Here is a 7,553-nt window from a genome sequence, read left to right on the forward strand (position 1 = left end):
TGAATCACAATTTCATTCATATCTCTTATAAAATCAGTATTTTAGAGTACTTTGAAAACAGGTACAATAAAAGGAAGTTGAACATTCACTGTTTTAAACAAGAAAGATCAAGACACTCAGTCAAAACCAGCTAAAAATTGACATGACTGGTGGTCACTAAAATTGATGTATTACAGTAACAAATGATGCCTTCATAATTGTGTAGAAATTAGAAATAGGTTACCCGGTTTCATTTAAGATTTTTATCGTTCTTTTCCGTATTCGGATACGCAAACGTCAAGTTATTCAAATTCGATGTTTTTGGCAAACAAAAAAGATGGTTGATAATTTTTAGAACGGACAGGATAAAGAAATAGCAAATAAAAGTTATTTTGGACAATGTTTCTATGTCGTATTGAAACTAAATTGCTCACAAAACCTACAAACTTTAAAAATCAATTATAATAAAAGCATGACAAGTTGAAAAAACTGTTTAAACGTCGAATTTTTAGCCGATTGATTTGGCGGACTTTTTGACGTCTTCGACAACTCTAGCGCCACCTAATTAATTTCCCCTGCTATTGTTGCTGATAGAGCTTGACGACAACGGACGTTTCTAAGGACTTGCTTTCCAACTGCGTTTGTAGATTACGTATTTAATTTTACAGACATCATGGAAAATCTACAGAATTCGATATTTCATAAGGAACAACCATGGAACTAAGGAAAACGCGCGTGAAATTCCCCGACATAATGGGTGGCAACGTCCGGGGATATGGGTTAGCAACACCCAGGGGCTATGGGTTTTGTAAAGACGTGCGTTAACCAATCAAACTCCTAGAAATATACTAAGCCGGGGATAAAAAATACACTCATTATTATTCAACATCACAACATTTAATATTTTTTCAATGCAAAACAAGGAAGTGCTGAATAGTGCATTGTAAAAAATCTATGATCGTAGTATCATGATTCGTCAAAGTTGAAATGACAATGACTAACGTTGCTCTGACTAGCCTCTTCAAATATAAATACATAGCTTGTGTATTAGAATAAAGTCATGTCACTTGCGAAAAACCTTATTTGGGTCTCTTAATTATTCCATTGCAAAATGCCGCGCTCATCTCTCAGCTGACAAGGTGTCCGAAGGCAGACATGAATAAATGGAGAAGGCTTACGGCAATCAAAGGCATGTAATAAATTCATGACTCTAGCAACATGCATTTTAAATATATTCCATAGTGAAAGTGAAATTTTATGACAGATAATTCTTTTTATAAAAGGAATATTTAGTGTGTTAGAAGGAATACTGTATATTGTTTTGTGATTTAATATTTTCTTATCCTTACCTACATTTTTCATATTTCACTATAAAGTGTACTTCACTTTATGACAGGAGCGATAAGAGCAACATCACATGAGAAGCAAGACGAGCCATTATTCTGCACATTGACGGGAGAAAAAGGACTACTAGTAGTTTATACGAGCGAAAATTGGTTCAGTTTTCTTAATTTGATAACTGTTGTACACCGCAATAAATAATCGATATCGTAAATGCGACTTACATGTTTTATAACGAATGAGAATAGGAAATCTCTTGATATCAATATTTCAATATAATAAACGATTCTTTTGCGAGTTTATTATTACTTTTAGAATAAGATAACGAGAGTTGATATCAAGCGATATTCAAATTTTACGAGTTGCTTAACCTATTTCTCTTATGACCCGAGTCTCATTGTGTTAAATAAATGAATCCGCCAGTCGTTGATCTAATTTTTGCAAATACCAGAATGACGTCATATGTCATGTATGTCCTGTTCCTTTATGAAAGTTTAACATTAGACATCGAAAAACATGTTGTACGCTTCTGAAAGTAATAAAATTTGACAAACAAATGATTTTTGTGGGAAAGGAGCGAGTGTTTTGTGTGTTATTGATTAAATCACATATGTCCATTGCTATGGGCGAAATGTACATCGTTTCAACCTTTAAAAGTCATCAATGGCCTAATGAATAGCCTTTAAAAAAGCTAATTATAAACTTATTTGTTGCACATGTGTATACTCTATTCGGCAGTTCAAAATAAATATAGAAAGTCAAAACCCTTTTTTTATTTAGAGTGAAAAAAAGATTTTAACAAAAACTTTACATATATACATTTTGGCACCAACAAAAAACTGAATAAAACAATATACACCTTGGACATGTACTATACTAAATAATACAATAACATGACATAGGAAAGAGTCAACTCAGCTCACACATGTTACAAATGATATACACAAGCTAGTGTATCTTATACAATTAGATAATAACCATGTACAAATCTAAAACAAGAGTATTTCTCGTCCCAATCTTTAATTATAGTTTGTTATAAATTCTCTTAGTAATAAAATAACTGTATCCTTTAATTCAGTGCACGGATTGCATTCATATTCATTAACAAAATGATTAGCGCATAATTGATACCAACATTAAAATGATTGTATCTGTCTAAACCAAATGCCCTTTTAACTTATGACTCAAAAATTTATTATGAAGAACTGAGATTTAAATGTATCTTATTTACTTGTAAATGCACCAACTATATGAACAAAATATCTTTTATGTTAATCTATTATTATATAATAAAAAGATAAATAACAATCAGGCTTACATGAACGATAATTAAAGAAGATTTTGGACGAGGATAACCGCATTTTATTTAAAAAAATGTTGTCCCCTCGTTTATCCTGACAATACATCTGCAAAGGAAATTAAATCGGATATAGAATGCCTATAAAACTACAAAGGCAGATGCCAGCTATTTATTTTGTCGTGACATTTCTTCGTCTCGTCGAATTTTATTCGTGAACCCTTTCGAATTTCTATGTTCGTTTTTTGTTTCTGGAAAATCTTATTTCTCATATTTTTCTAAACTTATAATAAGTTACAATGAAATCGTATGGCAAACTCTTATATCGTTCTTGAAATCGTGCTATCTAGATTCATGCATTTATCATGTTTATCTCGAAATAACATTTTAAAGTGTGCCTCAATTTAACAAAGCAGCTTTTATGATAAGCGTTAATTTTCATAATCTATGTTTAATGGTTTGATCCTGTCATAATTATCTCATCCATAACGTATTTGACTTTTTGATTAAAACCGCACCTTTTATTGTAATATACCTTTGTAAGTTAAGTATAGAGTAAATGTTAAAATGTTCTTACCATACCCCAAAGGGTCGATGTCTCTGCAAGTGGACTGATAGTCCCCGAGAGTATCATCAGCCCAGTAGAAAATATGGATTTTGTGTTATTAATATATTTTCAATTAAGGAATATATATCCCTCATGTAACTTTCTTAATCCTTGTCCGGCTTTGGCTGTACTGTCTTTTTTGGTTTATAGCTCTTCATAATATTAATAAGCTTTGGACTCAAGGAGTTTGGTCTCAAGCATCAATGAAAGGACATTTATTGTCGAAGTGCGCATTTGGTGCAGAAAAAATGGTATCGTTCATGTAATTACTACCACTGGGGCGATGCGTCGAGTAGCTAGTACTTGAGAAATGGCATACATGTAAAGAATTTTGTGTTATTAAAATTTGTTGTTGCAAAATTTAGAAATTATTGTCAATAAAGGAATAAATCACCCTCATGCAGAGCTCTGATTCCTTTGTTCGGCGTTGGCTGTACTTTTGTCCTTTCTGGTTTATAGCTTTTCATCTTAATAAGCTTTGGATTTTCAAATAATGTGGCCTCGAACATCATTGAAGAACCATTCAGTGTGCAGCAAACATATGTACCGTTTACATTATTTGAACATGTTAAACAAACATTGAAACATTATAATCGTTTTATTTATTGAGAACTTGTTCAAAAGTATGTAGATATCTTATACACTGGTGCTAATATTAATCTGCATTACTAACATTCATCGTATATCAAATGAATGCAATTTAAAACCGAACACGTAGAAAGATTTTATTTGGAATTATTCGGATAATCAAAAAGAAACAAAACAACATTATAAAGTATTGTTATTCTATTTACTTTGACATGATTTATTGGTACGACTGTGAAAATACAAGAAAAACATTTAACATGCACTTCTTTTCTGTTGCAATTAATAAAAAAATAAAGATGTATTGTACATGCTCAACGATTAATATATCGTAAAACTATTTTACACCATAGAACGCAGTATGTACTCTTAATTTCCAATGTATTACACACTTATCTATGTTCTCACACACACCTTTGTCACAGATGCTATCTACTACGCAAAACAACATCATAAACCGAATCCTAAGACTTATCTCAATTCATAAAAGTATGTTACCACAAAAGGAACGAGGATCTTTTATTCGTGTAGTTCTCCTACAACCGAAAAAATGAAGAATTTCATAAATAAAACTGATAAAAAGCTTTTTTTTTGTACATCGATTGGGCAAGGATATTTTTTTATTAATAGACAAAACAACATTGCTATAAGCATAAAAACAGATACAACATGTACAATGTAACATAAATAAATTTATGCGACAGAATAATACTGAATGAAAAACCTATTCCACACATGAAAAAAAACATAACAAAGGAAGGGGTCAGACAGGGCAAGAAAGATGTGTATAGGGCATACGATACAATTACAGGGGAAGTAATGACTTTGCTAAAGTAAAATGAAATTTGTTTGCGACGTCAAACTGCGACATATCGGGAAAAGATGCATTTTTCGAGTGATTTAAATCATTAGCTTGACATCGAGTACGTGGACCCCACTTTTTAAAATGACATTTGACTTGATGCGGTATGAAGATTATTGATACCAATAATAATGAGGAAATCACCGCTGATTTTTTTTAAATTAGATAAATATACAGCAAAAACGCCTTTCTTTCTATACGCATGAAAATTTAATACAAAATGATTATTTACAAATTGTTACACATACCCTTTTAAAGAAGATATTCAAAATCGTTTTACAAAAATCTGCACGTGTTTACATAAAAAAAAAATTAAGTATGGCTGTCAAACGGATAGAAATATCTAAGAAATTGAAAATCTATGTAAATGTCGAAAATGTCGCCCCCATTTTATTTAGATTTAGCACCCGAAGGTATACTTTTATAACATATTTGAAAATAAAAAAAATAGCTTGTATGCGAATTTTTGTGAATAAAATCAACGTCGGATTAAAACTGTATCGTATGCCCTTAAAATAAATATATTATATGTACCACCAAATTTCAGATTTTTACTATGTACAAATCCAAATACAATATTCTGTATTCAATTTTCAAATATGATTTAATATCACTACTTTAAGGAAACAAGTGTTCTTATCCTTTAACGAACAAGTGAACAGCATGGACTGTATCAACAAACACTAACATAATTATATAATATAATTCAAGATAGTGTGCAAAAAGGCTTTAAAAACGTATTTGCCCTTGTCATTTGTCATTTCTGATACTTATTTTCTTCTGTAGATAATATTATCCGTAAACCCTACTGCATTTCCTGAATCGTATTGTTTTTGAGAACATTGCACATATTTTTTAATGGTAACTGTTTCAAACATATCTGTAATATTGTTCTCTACTTATAAGGATGCATCTCCATAGTTGCAGGGACTAAGCTTTGGTATTGTTGAGCATGTTGACCGTAACTACATGAAGTTTCAGTTCCAGTTTTTTTGCCTTTCTTGATGCTGGATTCAATCATTACCTCTGAATACGCATAACAGTTTGTGTTTCGACCTGCTAATATGTTGTCGTCAATGGTATGGTAAATATGCATACTTTTCTTTTGTTCAGATGCATTTTGATTTCCTTTGCCTGACAATCTTAAAATGTTTTTTTCATCATTGGTAATTTCCGTGTTTGCTTTTTTCCTTCTTTTCTTGACCTGCACACAAGTAAAACAGCCCCCAACCAGCAGTAAAACTCCTGCTATTCCTCCGCAGTAGACAAACCACTTCAACGTTAGAACTATGAAACAAGAAATACATATATGTTTATTTGCGCTGTAGCGTTTGTGTGTGTGGAAGTAATTATGCTTGGAAAGATATTATCGTTTTGATATTTGATTAAGGGTTCTACTGAGGGATACTCAAGCAATTGAGTTCTGGCTGAATCTCTGAAACATACGTATCTCATTAACGCTACCACTTTTCTGCACCATATGCACAGTTCTCCAATTAATGTCTCTTGGGTGTGATTGAGGCAAGTATATTTGCAAATGCAAAATTTAAAAACCAAAAAGGACAAACAAATAGCCAAAGCTAAAGTTATTTCCTTCAATTAATAGAAACCTTAAATCTCATCAAGATGTAACAAATATTTCTCGATTATCACACATAAGTAAAATTGTTACCCGTCTGTGTTACAGCAACACTCTCCCCTGTGGTTCTAATAGAATAAGCGGTGTTTTCTACAAAGAATATATATCATATAACTTAAGCATGTTAAGATACTGATTTAATGTTGAACAATAACGTAAATATTGTTTAGAAATAAGTTCAACGGATAATTGTTTACAGGTGAAATTAGAGTTTAAAAATGTTTACGAGGTTACATCTATCGTTTTGAAAATATATTTTATGTATATAAAGAAAAAAACTAGCAGCATACTGGTTAGTCGAGTATCCTTTTTGTTTCGTGACTTGTTTCTACCCTGCGATACTCGAGTTTTCGAGCGCTTGTTGACATTCCTTGAAACTACTAAACAAAATTATTTCTTCCGATGAAAAGAACCATTAATTCTTATAAAGATATATGGAATATATCTTGACAATCAACATGATCAACACTTAAGAAAAACTGTTACCTGTCTGTGAATCGGGAAAACCCTTCTCCAGAGTTCTTGTGGAATCATCTGTGTTGTCTACAAAGAATATATAACATAACTTCTGTAATATATTTATGGTGTACATGTTATATTGAGCATTAGCGTGAATATTATCTAAATCAGTTTAATGGAAACAATTTTCCTGCAAAAAAAGATCAGAGTAAAAGAAGTTGTTTACGAGTTTTACATCTATCGTTTTGCTCAAACGTAGATCTGAATAGGATAGCTCAATTTCCAATAAATAATGCAAGTCAACCGCCTTCCTACATTACATACTAATTTGTATGTTTACTCACGAAATTCTTAAGCAGAATATCAAAGACAAAGAACGATGACACTGATATATTCTCATATAGTAATAATTTATTTATCTATATAAATTAATACAGCGATGACGAGAATTCAAAAAAGACAAGAAGGACGCATCCATATCCAGTTGATTGACGGATGACCTAAGAAAATGACCTTCAGACGATGGAGCCATGTTAATAATCTAATATAAGTATTTGGTTACTTACACAGCAAATTTAACCAAAGACTTATAATAAATTGCACTTGAACTTGAAGCTTAAGGTTTATTGACAGTCAACCTGCAGGATAACTCGAAAATAAGATTACTTAGTCTTTACTTTTCGAAGTAGTGTATTGTGGACTTGTACGTCTTTTTGTGTTTTTTTTATATACAATAACGTTGTTACTTTTTTATCAACTTATGAGTTTAGAATATCTCAATGCA

The 7,553-nt window shown here is 31.5% G+C and overlaps 1 long non-coding RNA gene across 1 annotated transcript; it reads right to left on the minus strand.

Annotated features, from left to right (window-relative positions):
- Nucleotides 1-4,977: 4,977 nt before the first annotated feature.
- On the minus strand, nucleotides 4,978-7,130 carry LOC127718318 (uncharacterized). The gene is made up of 3 exons (XR_007989731.1): nucleotides 6,797-7,130; nucleotides 6,344-6,400; nucleotides 4,978-5,958 (listed from the first exon to the last, which is right to left on the minus strand). It is a non-coding gene; the product is annotated as an uncharacterized LOC127718318 (long non-coding RNA).
- Nucleotides 7,131-7,553: the final 423 nt, after the last annotated feature.

This window comes from Mytilus californianus, unplaced genomic scaffold (assembly GCF_021869535.1).
Source record: "Mytilus californianus isolate M0D057914Y unplaced genomic scaffold, xbMytCali1.0.p SCAF_10, whole genome shotgun sequence".
Lineage (NCBI taxonomy): Eukaryota > Metazoa > Mollusca > Bivalvia > Mytilida > Mytilidae > Mytilus > Mytilus californianus.